The sequence below is a fragment of the Phocoena phocoena genome, chromosome 19, assembly GCF_963924675.1.
Source record: "Phocoena phocoena chromosome 19, mPhoPho1.1, whole genome shotgun sequence".
Taxonomy (NCBI): Eukaryota; Metazoa; Chordata; class Mammalia; order Artiodactyla; family Phocoenidae; genus Phocoena; species Phocoena phocoena.
Window position 1 is genome coordinate 37,663,284 of NC_089237.1, and position 20,278 is coordinate 37,683,561.

The 20,278-nt window shown below is 40.5% G+C and overlaps 1 pseudogene; it reads right to left on the bottom strand.

The window, feature by feature from the left end:
- Positions 1-423: 423 nt before the first annotated feature.
- LOC136138730 (RAD52 motif-containing protein 1-like) lies at positions 424-17,878 on the bottom strand (annotated as a pseudogene).
- Positions 17,879-20,278: the final 2,400 nt, after the last annotated feature.

Consider the following 20,278-nt stretch of genomic DNA (forward strand, 5'->3'; position numbering starts at 1 on the left):
GCCGGAGTCACATTCTGCGTCCAAGCTTGAACCGCTATGCCAGCGCCGACGCGAGGGCTCACGTTAGCAACCGCGCACGCCTCCCCCGCCTAACATCCCACCCATTATTTATGACATCTTTAGTTGCACCACCGTTATTAGGTTTGTGCGGAAATCCAATCCGCGCCACCAGAGTGGGCCTTTTTCCCAGAGTCCCCAGGGCACAAGCCATCCTTACCCTTACAAAGGAGACAATTACCTCCTGCCGGAGCCCTCTTCCCAACCCCTCCCTTCCCTCCCTGGCCCCAAACAATGAGGCGGGATTTGGGCTGCAGACCCAAGTGACCCCAAACTCCAGCAGCCCAGGGGTGGAGGGGTGTTGGGAAGGATGCAGAGCTTCCCAAGGAAACCACAGGACGTGGCATTCTGGGAAATTCAAAAGTGCTAGTCCAGTTCTGGCAATCTGAACTCTTCCTCCTCAAAGCTGAAGTCCGGGAGACATTCTTCCTCCCTTTGGTCACACAGCTGACAAGAAAAGTAGCTGACCTGCAAAATGAGCACCAGTTATGGTGGCAGGAGGGGAACACACCTTACAATTGTTCTAAAATGTTGCCATTTCCTCCAAACTCTCAGTATTCACGTCTCATTATTCATTCACCACTCTGTTATTAGGGGTTACCACTGAATCAGTGATGACTCCACAACTTCCGTAGGAGGGGTTTGGGGCAGGTGAGCAATTTATTCTGGGAAAGAGAGTCTAAAACCAAGTGAATGACCCTTTATATTAGCATGGGAAAACTTCCCCCATCCCACCTTGTCTCAACAGAGCCATTAATCTAGAAAAAACTACAGTGTCACTTTTCAGAGGTCTACCCTGTGTACACACATGGAGAAGACACTTAGAATGTTAAAGTCAGCATGTTAAGTAATTTTCTTGAAATACTGTAACTCGCACCCAGTTTACTTTCTTCACAGTCCTTTTCATAATCTATTTAATTTTAGTCCTTTTTAATTGTCTGGTACACCTTTAACACCTAAACTCCAAGAGAGAAGTAGATTCATCTTATTTCCAGTACCTAGCACATAATGGTTTCTGAATGGAACTGATTCCAAGATTGGCCTCATTTAGGAATGGATCTGTTTTTATAATCGGGTTTCTGAAATCTTTAGTATCAATACGGAATCCTTTCCTCCTACATTACACAGGAAGCTAGACTTCTTAAAGCCCAAACATGGATAAGTTTGAAGTTTCCTTGACTGATTTAAATTGAATTAAAATAATTATTTTTTATGGGAAAAACTATCAAAATATCTACATTTTTCAGAACACAACCACCTTTTCTTTCTCTACTTTCTTCCCTTCAAAACAAACTTTGCAACATTGGGGTGAGTTAAATAATCAGCAATCTAGCCCCAAATAAAGCTCTCAATGACATGAAACACATTTTTTGCTTCTTTTTAAAAAAATATTAAATGCACTACATTAATGTTTTCTTTTAGAAATTACATTAACAACTTAATCCCTAATTCGAGGCATCCATATAATTGATTTACAGAAAGGTTCTTTGGCAAAATATTTAACACAACATATATATGTGATTATGAGATTTGGGTTATACACCTTACTTGAAAGACATGAATAGTTTTTAAACTCTGTAGCATAATCATACTTAAGGCCATAGTTACTTTGTTCCCAAATCCCTGCAATTCTATTTGAGGGGAGTTCTAAAAGGCCTGTGTCTTCTTCTGTGTCCACAACTGTAGACGTACACTGATGGCCCTCAATCCTGCTCTCCAAACTTCAAGTAAGGGGCCAGATACAAGGCTTGGGACTTGGAAAAGTCCTAGAAATTCCCTGCCTCAAAAGCAGTTTCAGAGTTTCACATTATCCTAAGGATGACAGAGCTGAGTAGACATGCCAAAGTCTTCCAAATCCTGCTGGTTATTTTGAATTATGGCTACACTGGCTGTGTACCCCTTGAGTTTTTATCTCCACATACTTGAATTAAATCCTGTAGTTCCTCTTCGTTTCTAGCACCTGTGACCTCTTCACAGGGTCTCTCTTCCACAGCTATTTTACCATTTTCCGAAATAAAGTTAACAAGGATCAATTCAGAAGTGTTCTTTTTCTAAAACTTCCGTATACAATGGTAGCACCCAATAATTAGACATCCTTTTGATTTCTAAAAGCAGAAAATAAGAGCATTTTCCTAGAAGTTCCCTCATCTGACACTTCAGTTTTTATAATTATTTGTGAAAAAATATATAAGAAATATCAACTTTGGTTCAAAAACTTTTATGATCTTAGAAATAAGAACTAAGGAATAATGACATAAGAATTAAAGCTGTGGAAACAAAAATGTTCAATCACAATACAATTACATAGTAAGGTATGAGGTGGGGGTCAAAGTGAGTTCAAACCTGTGATACATACAACTGGACTATAATAGATACTTCATATTAGAAGCAAGGCAAGTGCCTACTCCTTGGGAACAAAATTCTACCAGATACAATGAACAAAACTTTGGAGACAGAGACAGAGAGAATTTGAACACTCCACTAGCAGCAACTGGTCCATGTACCTTTTGGACAATACAGCTTTCCTCAAGGCAAGCTAGAGCCACCAGGCTTTTTGGTCTAAAAAAAGTTTTCAGTACATATAAGGAATACCTTGGCATATTAGGAACAAACAACCCAGACATTTAGTTTGGTTCTTAAATGTTGTTACCCAGATTTGACAGCTGATGGAGATTTTGCCTGATGACCAGGGAAATCAAGCTTCCTTGGAAGGATTGCCCAGGCTGGAAGGCCAAGACCAATCCAGGGTCAACTCTTACAAGCAAATAAGGTCTCTGACAACTTAGCTAGGATTTCTCAGTCTCTAAGCCTGCAGGGCTGTGAAGCAGGTGAGCAATTCTCTTCAGGGAATCTACTAATCATAAAGTTTCCTTTGGGCACTGCCTGTGACATTCTCACTGCTATATAACTCGATAGGGAACACAATCAACGCTCTTCAGCAGCATGACAACTTTCAAGGCTCACAAAAATGTAGCCGATTATTATATAAGAATCATATTCACCCAATGTATCAGAAATGAAAGCTGAAATTAAATTGACTCCAAAAACATAATCTAATAAACTCTTCAACAAAAAAACAATCATATTAATAATAGTCAATATATATTGTCTGCTTACTATGTTTCAGGCATAGTTCTAAGCTTTTTACATTCATCATTTCATTTACTCTTACAATATCCCCCATTTGGTGGTAAGCTGAATTACTAACCCTATTTGCAGATAAAGAAATTGCAGCTTAGAGATATTAAATACCTTCAAATGTCTCTGGCTAGAAAAAACTAAAATTGCGACAACAGCAACAAAACAATCTAAGACACAAAGTTAGGACTCAAACACATGTGTCCAAGACTTATAATCACTACACTATTCTGTATGATAAGCAAGCAATTGAGGAAGAACTGGATCAAACACTTTCTGTATGAACCGAGGCAAGTCATTCTACATCTAAACACTGGGGACAATAATATTCACTGTCGTTTTTCTCATAAATGCCATAAAGAACAAATTTAAGACTGCTGCTGTGAAAGCATCTGGTGAATGAAAGAATATGTAATGTTTTAGATAACCATTATTTTCACCCAATTAACTTTTCAAATAAGTTTATTTGCTCACTGGAACTGAAGCACTTCAAGGACAATCAAAAAGGTCTTACCTAAAACCACTATCAGCAGTTTCTGAATGCACCTGTCATAGCCTTCTGAATAGCAAGCTTCTGGGTTACCTTCCTTTTCATAAGGAATGATAATGACCCTAAATCCAACAAAAAAAGATGAATTTAAAATGCCTATCTGAATAACTGATTTCTAGGTTATACGTTTAAAACTAAAAATGCATCTGTGATTCTTAGATCATTATCTTAGTGATTAAGGGCAGGCACAACACTGGGGTAGGGTTGAATGTCTCTGTTGTAGGTATACCCTGGCATGGCACATTTTTACTGCTCAGATCTATTCTCAAAGTTCCTATAATACTTGATGGTAAATGCAAACCAAGAACGTGGCACAACTTTCATACTACTCACAGATTTCAAATGGACAAGCTGAGGCTACACTGCTACAGACCCTGCTCTCCTGGGCGTAAAGGGCTGGATTCATACAGTGAGATAGAGTTGGTGGTAGTGCAGATGATCTGGCCTCTCCTCAACCATCACCCACTCAGGTGGATGGTGGAGCCTCCTCCACTCCATTCGCTAACAGCCCTGCCTCTGACTTAAAACCCTAAGCCCAAGTGCCATTAATTCTAAGAGAAAACTCAGTACCAATAGGAATCCCCTTTCTAGGGATCTACATTTACTTTTTCTGCTCAGGCCCTTCTATAGAAGGCAAAGGACTGAACATTTACACAAGAGTTTATTTCAATATTTTTTTTCCAACAGCAACAAAAAGTTACTTTAATATTCTTGTGTCCACAGTTAACAAAATCAGGTAAGCAGAGCCCCCTGTTAGATTTTAGCCTCGTTTACTTTTTGTCTGGATGTCTGAATCATTATACCCGGACCAAGAGAGTGGCACTGGGAATGGAGAGGAAGGGACATAAAGCAGACATGCTTTAAAGAAAGAATCCAAGAGAACTCAGCCCTAACTATTCACAGGAAATGGAGAAGAAGGGCAAATTAGAGTTGATTCCAGACTTTCAAGCCAGGGTGACAAGGAATGGTGATCCATTGCCAAGACACTGAAGTGATGGGCACAGGGCGGTGAGCTATCGGGGGTAAGGAGTTTGGTGAGTTGTCCTGGACAGCAACTCTCATTTTCCTCCTCTCACCTCCAGGGCTTATGATGAATCTTCTGAGCCTGTGAACACCAACGTGGCCCTGCGGTATGATGGGCTGATCACCTGGGATGCACCAGCCATCACCAAAAGCTCCTGTGTGGTGGATGTCACCTACTTCCCCTTTGATAATCAGCAGTGCAACCTGACCTTTGGTTCCTGGACCTACAATGGCAATCAGGTGGATATATTCAATGCCCTGGACAGCGGAGACCTCTCCGACTTAATCAAAGATGTAGAGTGGGAGGTGCATGGCATGCCTGCTGTGAAGAATGTGATCTCCTATGGCTGCTGCTCTGAGCCTTACCGGATGTGACATTCACTCTCCTTCTAAAGTGGCGGTCCTCTTTCTATATCATCAACCTCCTCATCCCATGTGTCCTCATATCTTTTCTGGCTCCCTTGAGTTTTTATCTCCCAGCAGCCTCTGGGGAAAAGATCTCCCTGGGAGTGACCATACTGTTGGTCGTGACTGTATTTCAGCTCATGGTGGCAGAGATCATGCCAGCCTCAGAGAATGTCCCTCTGATAGGTGACTTCAAGTGTCTTACACTTTGAGTCAGCACTGTGGTAAATGGGGTTGTATCTGTATCTTTAAGCTCCTGACAATGAGATCAACTTCAGACTCAACACAGGCTGTCACATAATTCATTTGGTGTCTTCAGTTGGCACCTTTGAAAAGAGATGTGGCTGTTGGAAACAAAGCTGGTCTTGTTGTCTCCAGGTTTACCCAAAAGAGGAATGAGAGCAATATGGTATAGAGCAGTGGTTCTCAGAGTATGGTCTCTGGACCCACAGCATTAGCATCATTTTATTTTATATATTTATTTATTTTTTTGCTTGGGGAACATTTTATTTTTTATTTTTATTATTTTTTATTGGAGTATAATTGCTTTACAATGGTGTGTTAGCTTCTGCTTCACAAAAAAATGAATCAGTTATATATATACATATGTTCCCATATCTCTTCCCACTTGTGTCTTCCTCTCTCCCACCCTCCCTATCCCACCCATCCAGGCGGTCACAAAGCAACGAGCTGATCTCTCTGTGTTATGCGGCTGCTTCCCACTAGCTATCTACCTTATGTTTGGTAGTGTATATATGCCATGCCTCTCTCTCGCTTTGTCACAGCTTACCCTTTCCCCTCCCCATATTCTCAAGTCCATTCTCTAGTAAGTCTCTGTCTTTATTCCTGTTTCACTCCTAGGTTCTTCATGACATTCTTTTTTCTTAAATTCCATATATATGTGTTAGCATACGGTATTTGTCTCTCTCTTTCTGACTTACTTCACTCTGTATGACAGACTCTAGATCTATCCATATCATTACAAATAGCTCAATTTCGTTTCTTTTGATGGCTGAGTAATATTCCATTGTATATATGTGCCACATCTTCTTTATCCATTCATCCGATGATGGGCACTTAGGTTGTTTCCATCTCTGGGCTATTGTAAATAGAGCTGCAATGAACATTTTGGTACATGACTCTTTTTGAATTATGGTTTTCTCAGGGTATATACCCAGTAGTGGGATTGCTGGGTCATATGGTAGTTCTATTTGTAGTTTTTCAAGGAACCTCCATAATTTTCTCCACAGTGGCTGTATCAATTTACATTCCCACCAACAGTGCAAGAGGGTTCCCTTCTCTCCACACCCTCTCCAGCATTTATTGTTTCTAGATTTTCTGATGATATCTCATTGGAGCTTTGATGTGCAATTCTCTAATGATTAGTGATGTTGAGCATACTTTCATGTGTCTGTTGGCAGTCTGTATATTTTCTTTGGAGAAATGTCTATTTAGGTCTTCTGCCCATTTTTGGATTGGGTTGTTTGTTTTTTTGTTATTAAGCTGCATGAGCTGCTTATAAATTTTGGACATTAATCCTTTGTCAGTTGCTTCATTTACAAATATTTTCTCCCATTCTGAGGGTTGTTTTTTGGTCTTCTTTATGGTTTCCTTCGCTGTGCAAAAGCTTTGAAGTTTTATTAGGTCCCATTTGTTTATTTTTGTTTTTACTTCCATTTGTCTAGGAGGTGGGTCAAAAAGGACCTTGCTGTGATTTATGTCATAGAGTGCCCTGCCTATGTTTTCCTCTAAGAGTTTGATAGTCTCTGGCCTTACATTTAGGTCTTTAATCCATTTTGAGCTTATTTTTGTGTATGATGTTAGGGAGTGATCTAATCTCATACTTTTACATGTACCTGTCCAGTTTTCCCAGGACCACTTATTGAAGAGGCTGTCCTTTCTCCACTGTACATTCCTGCCTCCTTTATCAAATATAAGGTGACCATATGTGCGTGGGTTTATCTCTGGGCTTTCTATCCTGTGCCATTGATCTATCTTTCTGTTTTTGTGCCATTACCAAACTGTCTTGATTACTGTAGCTTTGTAGTATAGTCTGAAGCCAGGGAGCCTGATTCCTCCAGCTCCATTTTTTGTGCTCAAGATTGTTTTGTCTATTCTGGGTCTTTTGTGTTTCCATACAAATTGTGAAATATTTTATTCTAGTTCTGTGAAAAATGCCAGTGGTAGTTTGATAGGGATTGCATTGAATCTGTAGATTGCTTTGGGTAGTAGAGTCATTTTCACAATGTTGATTCCTCCAATCAAAGAACATGGTATATCTCTCCATCTATTTGTATCATCTTTAATTTCTTTCATCAGTGTCTTATAATTTTCTGCATACAGGTCTTTTGTCTCCTTAGGTAGGTTTATTCCTAGATATTTTATTCTTTTTGTTGCAATGGTAAATGGGAGTGTTTTATTAATTTCACTTTCAGATTTTTCACCATTAGTGTATAGGAATGCAAGAGATTTCTGTGCATAAATTTTGTATCCTGCTACTTTACCAAATTCATTGATTAACTCTAGAAGTTTTCTGGTAGCATCTTTAGGATTCTCTATGCATAGTATCATGTCATCTGCAAACAGTGACAGCTTTACTTCTTTTCTGATTTGGATTCCTTTTATTTTCTTCTCTTCTCTGATGGCTGTGGCTAAAAATTCCAAAACTATGTTGAATAAGAGTGTTGAGAGTGGGCAACCTTGTCTTGTTTCTGATCTTAGTGGAAATGCTTTCAGTTTTTCACCATTGAGGATGATGTTGGCTGTGGGTTTGTCATATATGGCCTTTATTATGTTGAGGAAAGTTCCCTCTATGCCTACTTTCTGTAGGCTTTTCATCATAAAATGGGTGTTGAATTTTCTCAAAAGCTTTCTCTGCATCTATTGAGTTGATCATATGGTTTTTCTCCTTCACTTTGTTAATATGGTGTATCACGTTGATTGATTTGCATATATTAAAGAATCCTTGCATTCCTGGAATAAACCCCACTTGGTCATGGTGTATGATCCATTTAATGTGCTGTTGGATTCTGGTTGCTAGTATTTTGTTGAGGATTTTTGCATTTATGTTCATCAGTGATATTGGCCTGTAGTTTTCTTTCTTTGTGACATCCTTTTCTGGTTTTGGTATCAGGGTGATGGTGGCCTTGTAGAATGAGTTTGGGAGTGTTCCTCCCTCTGCTATATTTTGGAAGAGTTTTAGAAGGATAGGTGTTAGCTCTTCTCTAAATGTTTGATAGAATTCGCCTGTGAAGCCATCTGGTCCCGGGCTTTTGTTTGTTGGAAGATTTTTAAACACAGTTTCAATTTCAGTGCTTGTGATTGGTCTGTTCATATTTTCTACTTCTTCCTGATTCAGTCTTGGCAGGTTATGCATTTCTAAGAATTTGTCCATTTCTTCCAGGTTGTCCATTTTATTGGCATGGAGTTGCTTGTAGTAATCTCTCATGATCTTTTGTATTTCTGCAGTGTCAGTTGTTACTTCTCCTTTTTTATTTTTAATTCTATTAATTTGAGTCTTGTCGCTTTTTTTCTTGATGAGTCTAGCTAATGCTTGATCAATTTTGTTTATCTTCTCAAATAACCAGCTTTTAGTTTTATTGATCTTTGCTATCACTTCCTTCATTTCTTTTTCATTTATTTCTGATCTGATTTTTGTGATTTCTTTCCTTCTGCTAACTTTGGGGTTTTTTCTTCTTCTTTATCTAATTGCTTTAGGTGCAAGGTTAGGTTGTTTATTCGAGATGTTTCCTGTTTCTTAAGGTAGGATTGTATTGCTATAAACTTCCCTCTTAGAACTGCTCTTTCTGCATCCCATGGGTTTTGGGTCGTCTTGTCTCCACTGTCATTTGTTTCTAGTTATATTTTGATTTCCTCTTTGATTTCTTCAGTGATCACTTCGTTACTAAGTAGTGTATTGTTTAGTCTCCATGTGTTTGTATTTTCTACAGATCTTTTCCTGTAATTGATATCTAGTCTCATACTGTTGTGGTTGAAAAAGATACTTGATACAATTTCAATTTTCTTAAATTTACCAAGGCTTGATTTGTGACCCAAGATATGATCTATCCTGGAGAATGTTCCGTGAGCACTTGAGGAAAATATGTATTCTGTTGTTTTTGGATGGAATGTCCTATAAATATCAATTAAGTCCATCTTTTTTAATGTATCATTTAAAGCTTGTGTTTCCTTGTTTATTTTCATTTTGGATGATCCGTCCATTGGTGAAAGTGGGGTGTTAAAGTTCCCTAATATGAATGTGTTACTGTCGATTTCTCTTTTTATGGTTGTTAGTATTTGCCTTATGTATTGAGGTGCTCCTATGTTGGGTGCATAAATATTTACAATTGTTATATCTTCTTCTTGGATCAGTCCCTTTATCATTGCGTAGTGTCCTTCTTTGTCTCTTCCAATAGTCTTTATTTTAAAGTCTATTTTGTCTGATATGAGAATCGCTACTCCAGCTTTCTTTTGGTTTCCATTTGCATGGAATAACTTTTTCCATCCCCTCACTTTCAGTCTGTATGTGTCCCTAGGTCTGAAGTGGGTCTCTTGTAGACAGCATATATATGGCTTTTGTTTTTGTATCCATTGAGCCAAGCTGTGTCTTTTGGTGGGAGCATTTAATCCATTTACATTTAAGGTAATTATTGATATGTATGTTCCTATTCCCATTTTATTAATTGTTTTGGGTTCATTATTGTAGGTCTTTTCCTCCTCTTGTGTTCTTCCCTAGAGATATTCCTTTAGCAGTTGTTGTAGAGCTGGTTTGGTGGTGCTGAACTCTGAGATTTTGCTTGTCTGTAAAGGTTTTAATTTCTCCATCAAATATGAATGAGATCCTTGCTGGGTAGAGTAATCTTGGTTGCAGGTTTTTCTCCTTCATCCCTTTCAATATATCCTGCCACTCCCTTCTGGCTTGCAGATTTTCTGCTGAAAGATCAGCTCTTAACCTTATGGGGATTCCCTTGTGTGTTATTTGTTGCTTTTCCCTTGCTGCTTTTAATATGCTTTCTTTGTACTTAATTTTTGACAGTTTGATCAATAAGTGTCTTGGCATATTTCTCCTTGGATTTATCCTGTATGGGACTCTCTGTGCTTCCTAGACTTAACTATTTCCTTTCCCATATTAGGTTTTCAACTATAATCTCTTCAAATATTTTCTCAGTCCCTTTCTTTTTCTTTTCTTCTTCTGGAACCCCTTTAATTCAAATGTTGGTGCATTTAATGTTGTCCCAGAGGTCTCTGAGACTGTCCTCAGTTCTTTTCATTCTTTTATCTGTATTCTGCTCTGCAGTAGTTATTTCCACTATTTTATCTTCCAGGTCACTTTTCCGTTCTTCTGCCTCAGTTATTCTGTTATTGATCCCATCTAGAGTATTTTTAATTTCATGTATTGTGTTGTTCATTGTTGTTTGTTTCATCTTTAGTTCTTTTAGGTCTTTGTTAAACGTTTCTTGTATTTGGTCTATTCTATTTCCAAGATTTTGGATCATCTTTACTATCATTATTCTGATTCTTTTTCAGGTAGACTGCCTATTTCCTCTTCATTTGTTAGTTCTGGTGGGTTTTTATCTTGCTCCTTCATCTGCAGTGTGTTTTTCTGTCTTCTCATTTTGCTTATCTTACTGTGTTTGGGGTCTCCTTTTTGCAGGCTACAGGTTCGTAGTTCCTGTTGTTTTTGGTGTCTGTCCCCAGTGGCTAAGGTTGGTTCAGTGGGTTGTATAGGCTTCCTGGTGGAGGGGACTAGTGCCTGTGTTCTGGTGGATGAGGCTGGATCTTGTCTTTCTGGTGGGCAAGTCCACGTCTTGTGGTGTGTTTTGGGGTGTCTGTCCACTTATTATGATTTTGGGCAACCTCTCTGCTAATGGGTGGGGTTGTGTTCCTGTCTTGCTAGTTGTTTGGCATAAGATGTCCAGCACTGTAGCTTGCTGGTCGTTGAGTAAAGCTGGGTGCTGGTGTTGAGATGGAGTTCTCTGGGAGATTTTCACCATTTGATATTATGTGGAGCTGGGAGATCTCTTGTGGACCAGTGTCCTGAAGTTGGCTCTCCCACCTCAGAGGCACAGCACTAACTCCTGGCTGCAGCACCAAGAGCCTTTCATCCACACGGCTCAGAAGAAAAGGGAGAAAAAGTAGAAAGAAATAATTAGTAGAACTAGAAAGAAAGAAAGAAAGAAGGGAGGGAGGGAGGGTGGGAGGGAGGGAGGAAGGAAGGAGGGAAGGATGGAAAAAAAGACGATAAAGTAAAATAAATTAAGTAAGGTAAAATACAATAATATTATTAAAATAAAATAAATAATTATTAAGTGGGAAAAAAAACAAAAAAACGGATGGATTGAACCCTGGAACACATGGTGGAAGCAAAACTATACAGACAAAATCTCACACAGAAGCATACACATACACACTCACAAAAAGAGGAAAAGGGAAAAAAAATCATAAATCTTGCTCTCAAAGTCCATCTCCTCAATTTGGATGATTCGTTGTCTAAAGGAGGGAAGGAAGGAAAGAAAGAATGAAGATAAAGTAAAATAAAATTAAGTTATTAAAAAAAATTATTAAAAAAATTTTAAAACAAAAACGGACGGATAGAACCCTAGGAAAATAGTGGAAGCAAAGCTATACAGACAAAATCTCACATAGAAGCATACACATACATACACGCTCACAAAAAAGGAAAAGGGGAAAAAATAATAAATCTTGCTCTCAAAGTCCACCTCCTTAATTTGGGATGATTCTTTGTCTATTCATGTATTCCACAGATGCAGGGTACATCTAGTTGATTGTGGAGCTTTAATCCGCTGCTTCTGAGGCTGCTGGGAGAGATTTCCCTTTCTCTTCTTTGTTGTCACAGCTCCCAGGGGCTCAGCTTTGGATTTGGCCCCGCCTCTGCGTGTAGATCGTTGGAGGGCGTCTGTTCTTTGCTCTGACAGGATGGGGTTAAAGGAGCCGCTGATTCGGAGGCTCTGGCTCACTCATGCCAGGGGGTAGGGAGGGTCACGGAGTGCAGGGCGAGCCTGCGGCGGCAGAGGCCGGCATGACATTGCACCAGCCTGAGGCGCACCGTGCGTTCTCCCAGGGGAGTTGTCCCTGGATCCCGGGACCCTGGCAGTGGCGGGCTGCAGAGACTCCCAGGAAGGGGGGTGTGGATAGTGACCTGTGCTCACACATAGGCTTCTTGGTGGCGGCAGCAGCAGCCTTAGCGTCTCATGTCTGTCTCTGGGGTCCGCGCTTTTAGCCTCGGCTTGTGCCCGCCTCTGGAACTCCTTTAAGCAGCGTTCTTAATCCCCTCTCCTCACTCATCAGGAAACAAAGAGCGAAGAAAAAGTCTCTAGCCTCTTCGGCAGGTCCAGACTTTTCCCCCGGACTCCCTCCCCGCCAGCCGTGGTGCACTAACCCCCTTCAGGCTGTGTTCACACTGCCAACCGCGGTCCTCTCCCTGCATTCCGACCGAAGCCCAAGCCTCAGCTCCCAGCCCCGCTCACTCCGGTGGGGGAGCAGACAAGTCTCTCGGGCTGGTGAGTGCCGGTCGGCACCGATCCTCTATTCGGGAATCTATCCGCTTTGCCCTCCGCACCCCTGTTGCTGTGCTCTCCTCCGCGGCTCCGAAGCTCCCCTCCTCTGCCACTCGCAGTCTCTGCTCACGAAGGGGCTTCCTAGTGTGTGGAAACCTTTCCTCCTTCACAGCTCCCTCCCACTGGTGCAGGTCCTGTCCCTATCCTTTGGTCTCTGCTTATTCTTTGTTCTTTTGCCCTACCCAGGTACGTGGGGGGTTTCTCACCTTTTTGGAGGTCTGAGGTCTTCTGCCAGCATTCAGTAGGTGTTCTGTAGGAGTTGTTCCACGTGTAGATGTATTTCTGGTGTATCTGTGGGGAGGAAGGTGATCTCTGCGTCTTACTCTTCTGCCATCTTCCCGGAAGTCATCTATTTCAATCTTTAGACAATGATTTTTTTGGGATAACTGAAGGCCAGAAGACATCTGTATTTGAAGGACTATTTAGCACAAATTATTAACCAAAAAAAACCTAACTAATTTTCCCTCCTCCTAAGCTTCTTGGCAGTCAGTCAGTTCTAAAATTCTAAAGTTTATGGTGGTGTCAGGTATTGCCTAAGATAAAAACCTATATTGTCAGGCAGAAAAATTCTGCCCGGGGTTTTAGTTGCTTAGCAAAGGTGATGATGTTTGAAAAGTTGCGTTTCAGAAAGAAAGAAAAAAAGAGAAATCCCACTCCCTCACCTCAGCACACACACACATACTGGAAAACAGACCTTCCTCCAACTTATCCAAATGTTCCTCAGCCATGCCAACTCCAGAACTCCTGCACTCATGGGAGGGGAACACCACCCCTAATCACAGAAGAATTTCAGGCTTTGCTTCAGAAGTGGTGTCACAATATCTTCATTTTCCCTTTCTTCAAGGTTAGAAATATCCTGAAGCTCTTAGGATTTTGAATTAAAGCCTAGACTTCAACATATTCTGTTGTTATAAATAAACTCCAGCAATCCCAGGTAATAGTTTAGGTATTCTATAGCTTCAAAATCAAGTGAGACTTGCAAATGAATGACTAGATATGGACAACTATTCTTTATTATATACCATACAAATACTGGAGAAAATTATGAAACCACCATCCAAGTCATTGAGATTATCACTAATTCTAGGTGGCAGGCCAATGCTCAGATACTTCCATGTGGAAGCCTCTCACACATCCTCCCCATAGCCCTGTTCTATTCTTCTCTCTAAAGTCTAGGAGTTCAATGTTGAAAGGAGTCTGGTTAGTCAAAGAAAATCTACAGAGTTTACCTTGATGATCCTTTTTGACCACCCATGGAAACCAAAGTAGTAATTTGACAATTCTTGGCATCTAGAGCTGTTTAGGGCAAGTGTATTACGTTCAACCGTCTTATGTCTAGTGCCGAAATGAACCTAAAGACATAAGAGACCTAAAATTATCACAACCCTACATAGAGACTTATTTTGGATATACCTGAGATTTATCAATACCAATTTCATAGAGTGGTTGTGAAGATTAAGTAGGACATTTTAAGCAATGAGTTCACAGTAAGCCCTAAATAAATGTTATTTATTACTTTTAAGTCAGTACTTTTCTGCATCATTTCCAGGGCCCCTGATTAACCAGAAGGTTCCCTGACCTCTGGTGGTGAAAGTGATGATGAAAGCAACCAAAGAAGCCCAGCAGAAGCCTATTATGGGGCTGGGGGTAAGCAAAGGAAATGAACTGTTTTAGTTGTCTCATCCTGTAGCTCCTGCTTGAGAATATGACCTGAAGAGGAGATAAGATGGGCCTGCCACTGAATTAGGACCTTAATCTGTAGCACCCCCTTCCCATGTTACTAATGCCTGTTAGAAGAGGGAAGACATATACGTCTATAAATGTAAATAAAGCAACCAAAAGAATTAGAGGTTCATCTACGTTAACAAGCTTCTTTGAAAGTGCAAATATTTCCAGTCTTAACTCCCTAAATCATTTACATATTACTGTGGATTTTTTACATCACTAGTTCTTTCTTAAATGTCTATTTCCACTTTGAACAGGGTGTAGTATATAAATATAGTCATAAAATTCAAATAAAGTGAAAGCATTGTTACTTCTTTATTGATTTGTTTGTGCATCTTCCTCTGTCACTAGTTTATGAACTCCTTAAGTGCTTGAAGGAACCATATATTATTCTTTCCTTATTACCAGAAACAAGCATAGATCTTGGCATATAATAGAGGAGTGATGGTCTGGTGACTGAGTGAATGAATGAGTACATAAGAAAATGAAATTACTTTCTCCAACTGAAGCTGCCTGCTGGGAAGGAGAAATGAAGACTAATTTTTAAATATTGAGTGTCGCATGGGAGGCTAGGCTCTGTATGGTGAGTCATAATGGAGCTGTCCTGGACAATTACGAAGCTTCAGAAGGGCTCTGAGCTCCTGGGTAGTAGAGACAGCTGACATCTGGGATAACCTTGCCACAGTTCTTGCTGGCAAACATTTCCCTTCATTCTACTGAGAAAAACTCAGATACATTAGGCCTTTCCTTCATTTTATTTTAAGATGTTATTCTCTTTTCTGTATTTTTTAAAAATGCAGGGGAAAAAAGATAAGAAATGTGTATACCTGCCAATGAGTTAAAGAACAGAGATTTGGAACTTCCCTGCTGCTGCAGTGGTAAAGACTCCATGCTCCCAATGCAGGGAGCCCGGGTTCGATCCCTAGTCAAGGAACTAGGTCTCACATGCATGCTGAAACTAAGAGTTCATACGCCACAGTTAAGGAGGCTGTGAGCCACAACGAAAGGAGCCTGCCTGCTGCAACTGGTGAGCCCACATGCCGAAATGTGGAGCCCTTGAGCTGCAACTAAGGAGCCTGCCCGCTGCAACTAAGACCCGGTGCAACCAAATAAATAAAATTTAAAAAGAACGCATAATTAAAGTAGATAACAATTTCGGGGGTGTGGGTACTAAACTAAGGCTCTGCATTAAATAAAGAAATCTAATACGAATGTCCTTTCCTCTCAACACTACAGTGACTTATAGAAATTTTTCTTCATTATTTTATCAGTGATGGGCTTTATGCTGTGAAAATCTCAGAACCTAAGCTTATGCAATGGTCTTAATGTCCAATATACGAAAAGAATTAATTACTCACAACTGATACCACGTAACTGTTTCATAATCTTTCCAGGATCATCTGTAATATCTGAGTGGTTATGTGAAATGGTTGCAGGGTCCGCAAATTAAGGAATGTCTGACACAAAATCATTTCAATCCCAGGGAGTACACCCAGGATTGAAGAGGGTGTTAAACAGGTACAGAAATGGGAGGTAGTGTACCTGGAGTCACATCTGAGGAGAGTTCTCAGATTCAATAAAGGTGAAATTAGTGAGTAAAGAAATATGGGTGAGAATAAGCAGCAAGGTCAGTAGGAAGTAGCCAGAGCAAGAAGCCAATCAGAGAAGACACACAATTATAAAGTGAAAGGTCTGGGAAATCTAAGCCTCACTCACTTATTCAGAGGAAGTGAAAAGGTCCTTGAAAAAGGAATGGTGGCTGAATGGAGGCACATAATGAAATGTTCATTCTGGGGAAGTAAAATTGGATGGCATATTGATATGGAATAAGTTTTCTACAGTGCATTAAAGAATATTTTAGTGATTCTCTGGAATCTGAAGGGGGTTCTGAATAGGCAGTTTGAGAGTGATGATGATGATGAAGCCTCCTTTATGTTACATCTGACAAAAGTTTGGCAAGCTCAGAACTTCCCTGGTGGCAGAGTGGTTAAGAGTCTGCCTTCCAATGCAGGGGACACGAGTTCGATCCCTGGTCCGTGAAGATCCCACATGCCGCAGAGTAGCTAAGCCCGTGTGCCACAACTACTGAGCCTGTGCTCTAGAGCCCATGAACCACAATTACTGAAGCCCACATGTCTAGAACCCGTGTTCCACAACAAGAGAAGCCATCGCGATGAGAAGCCCACGCACCGCAACGAAGAGCAACCCCCGCTCACCGCAACTAGAGAAAGCCGGGGTGCAGCAACAAGACCCAATGCAGCCAAAAATTAATTAATTAATTAAAAAAATTTTTTGTCGACCTCACACATTTAAGATCCACATAAAAGTAAATATAAGGAAGACTCTTGTGAAGATTTCTTAAATTAAGGGGCAGCATAAAATGACATGGGGTTTAACATCAGTCAACTTTGCATTTGGCCTCTAGTTTCCACATTTACTGTCATGAACTTTAAGTAAATCACTTAACCACCCTGATTTCGAGTTTCTTCATCTAAGAAAAAGAAAGAAAGAACTGGAGAACTGGGGGATCAGTGGAGCAGTGCATCTGAGAGCATTCTGTACACCACAGTGCTGTTCAAAAGCTGGCCATTTTTCCCCCCCTGGGATCTTAGTTCCCTGACCAGGGATTGAACCCGGGCCCTCAGCAGTGAAAGTGCAGAGTCCTAACCACTGGACCGCCAGGGAATTCCCGATGGCCAATTAGCTTTAAATTCAGCACTTCATCCCAGTAGAGCGACAAATTCCACATTTGGACCCATCTTCACTGGAGATATGTGAAAAAGCTGCTTCTGGTTGCATGCCTTTTGGGCTCTGTGGGCATCCCTTGCTGAATAAAACTTGATGATGGCATAGAACCCAGGACCGGCCACTCTGCGTTGGCGAAGACTTGGACCGACTACAGAAGGCCGAAGTGGGAGAAGACTGTGAACAGAGAATGTTGTAGGCTGGTCCCACGCTAAGTAAGTGCAGGAAATTTCACACCCAGAAAACCAAAATACCCATTCCCTTATATTCTGCCAGCCCTTCGGCACAGGTAACTGTGGTGGGCCTGCAACTCCAAACACTTCTCATTTCATGAACAATTTTCCCTCTGAAATCCTTAGCTCCGAGAAGCATTAGGAGGCAATGCCGTCAGTTGGGAACTATCTCTGAAAAATCTACGGGGGCGAGCTGGCTGCTCAAGTTGGCTCTAGAACTAAGAGTCCTCTCAGCGGAGACCACAGGCAGATGAGGTACCCAAGCAGTCCCAGTTACTGGGGCACAGGGCGGCTTCCTCCACCCCTCCCTCTGCCCCGGCTCGGCTCACTTGCAAGGTCTCGGCCGTGGGTCCAGAGCTCAGCTCCCACACCAGCAAGGTTTTGTCACCATCGATGAGAACCACAAAAGGTACCAAATCCACCATCCTACCTTCACCCCGCATGTGCGGCTCAGGGCGCAAGCGGACTGCGCCTGCGCACATGAGCCCACGCTTTTTAAAAAGTTAGTGCCAATAAATCTAATATATAAAAAAATAGTTGAAAGCCCCTGAGTGTTTTGTGGATAGAAAAGCTTGAGATTCAGAGCAAATACAGAGCTGGACAGTCTAAGAATAAACTATCGCTCCCATCCATTAGAAAGGCTAGGTAGCAGCTTCTGGTTATGGAACCAGAAACTCTCAGGTGCCAAATAGGACATGAAACAGTATCACTTTTACTATTTATAAAATTGCAGAAACAAACAAAATAAACAATAATATATTTACACCTGTCCTATAAGAAAAAGGGTACTTAAGACCTAATGAATATAAAATCAGTTTACAAACTAGGATGCACTATATGAATAAGTTCTCATTTGCAGAGAGCACAGCATGGGATATGTGGCCATTAATGATAATTCCCTTCTCCTTTCCATTCCTTTCTCTTGTTCCTTCATGTATGTGGATCAGTTACATTATTAAGCTAACAATGTAACTGAGCTATTATTAGCTTAATAATGTAACCAATAGTCTAATATTTAGCAAGGGGGTAGTTCTTAGAAACTTAGGGAGCTGGAACTCTGAATGAAAGAATTAAAATATTGCAATTACATCATTCATTTTAAAATTTATCATCATTGATTAAAAATTAAAATAAAAATTAAATTAAAAATTTATTATCCCGCAATTGAGACTCACCACAACGTGTGACGTCTGTCAAGCATTCACCGTCACAACTCAGCTTGACTGTCTTACAGACAACCTCAATAGTATTTTTATTTATTTTTTTTATTTATTTTTATTTTATTTTATTTTATTTGGTGGTACGCGGGCCTCTCACTGCTGTGGCTTCTCCCGTTGTGGAGCACAGGCTCCGGACGTGCAGGATCAGCGGCCATGGCTCACGGGCCCAGCCGCTCCGCGGCATGTGGGTTCCTCCCAGACCGGGTAACAAACCCCCGTCCCCTGCATCGGCAGACGGACTCTTAACCACTGAGCCACCAGGGAAGCCCTCAATAGTATTTTTAAATTGGCAGAGGCAGCAGGCCATACGGCTAGGTAAGATCCTATAAATGGAAACACAGGTAATTAAATTTGTGGTAAAAGAGTTACTTGAGTAGGTAGAAGAGGTAGGCCAAGGTCACCACAGACCAGTGCAAAAAGGAGTTCTTGGGGCATATGGAATGGAGAACTGGATAGGGGTCAGGTGGCCAATTGCTACACTTGACTGTTGTAAATAAATATAGAGGAGGAGCGAGGTGCCCAACAGAAGGATTAGTATGGCAGTAGGTATGGTATGCCTAGAAAAAAGGGAATAGGGATTAGAATTGGGTGACATTGATCTGTACTTTAAATCAGAAGTATCTCCTTCCAACCCAAAAGACTCACTTTGGTTTGAGAGTACACAGGAAGAAGGCAGACTTCTAAGAAGAGTCTGAATAAGACCACACGTTCTGTAGTCCCTTTCTTGGTTCCTATTTGTGAGTAGTAATATATTAGAAATTACTCTAGTAATAAAAATTCATCGAGTGGTTAACCAATAACAGAGATCGCATTAGCCAATCTGGACAAAAGGAACATTCCAAAGAATAACATTATCATTATAATAAGGTATAACATACTTAATTTAGAAAAAAGCACGAGTTCATAATGATACTCAAAATGAAAAGTAGGGGAGCTCTTCCTTATAGAATAATGTCAGCTAATAAATGGAAAACGAATGATAGAATTAGGAAAGTGTCATTTTGCAACTATCAATGTACTAATCGATTCAGACAAGGATTATCATTGATGCACAGTTGGGTGAAGAGTTGTTTGAAAGTTGGATCTTCACTGATCCCAAAGTATCACCCCGCATATTATTTATCAATTACCAAGGGGAAAAATAACTTTACAATGGAGAGATATGGAAGATACCACCTTAATCAAGTGATCAAACAGCACTGGGCCACCTGAAGTGATGAAGTATGAAGAATACATCACCTATATAGTATTCTTCCCCAAAATGTTTACTTTCAATCTAATCAGGAAACAGACAAATCCAGACTGTCGGGCAATTTACAAGACAACTGGCTTAGACTCTTCAAAAATGCCAATGTCATAAAAGACCAAAAAAAAAAAAAAACCAGTAGGGAAATATTTTAGATTAAATGAAACGAAGACATGACATGCAATGCCTAATCTTTAATTGGACCCTGTATCAAAACAAAACAGACTGAAAGAATGCTTTGGCTTCTGTCCAAGATAAAGTAACAAGGACCAATTTAACCTCCCACCTGAAACAATGAAAAAATCAGGCAGAACATATGAAACAACAGTTTTCAAGAAACTGTACCTCAGGCAATAAAG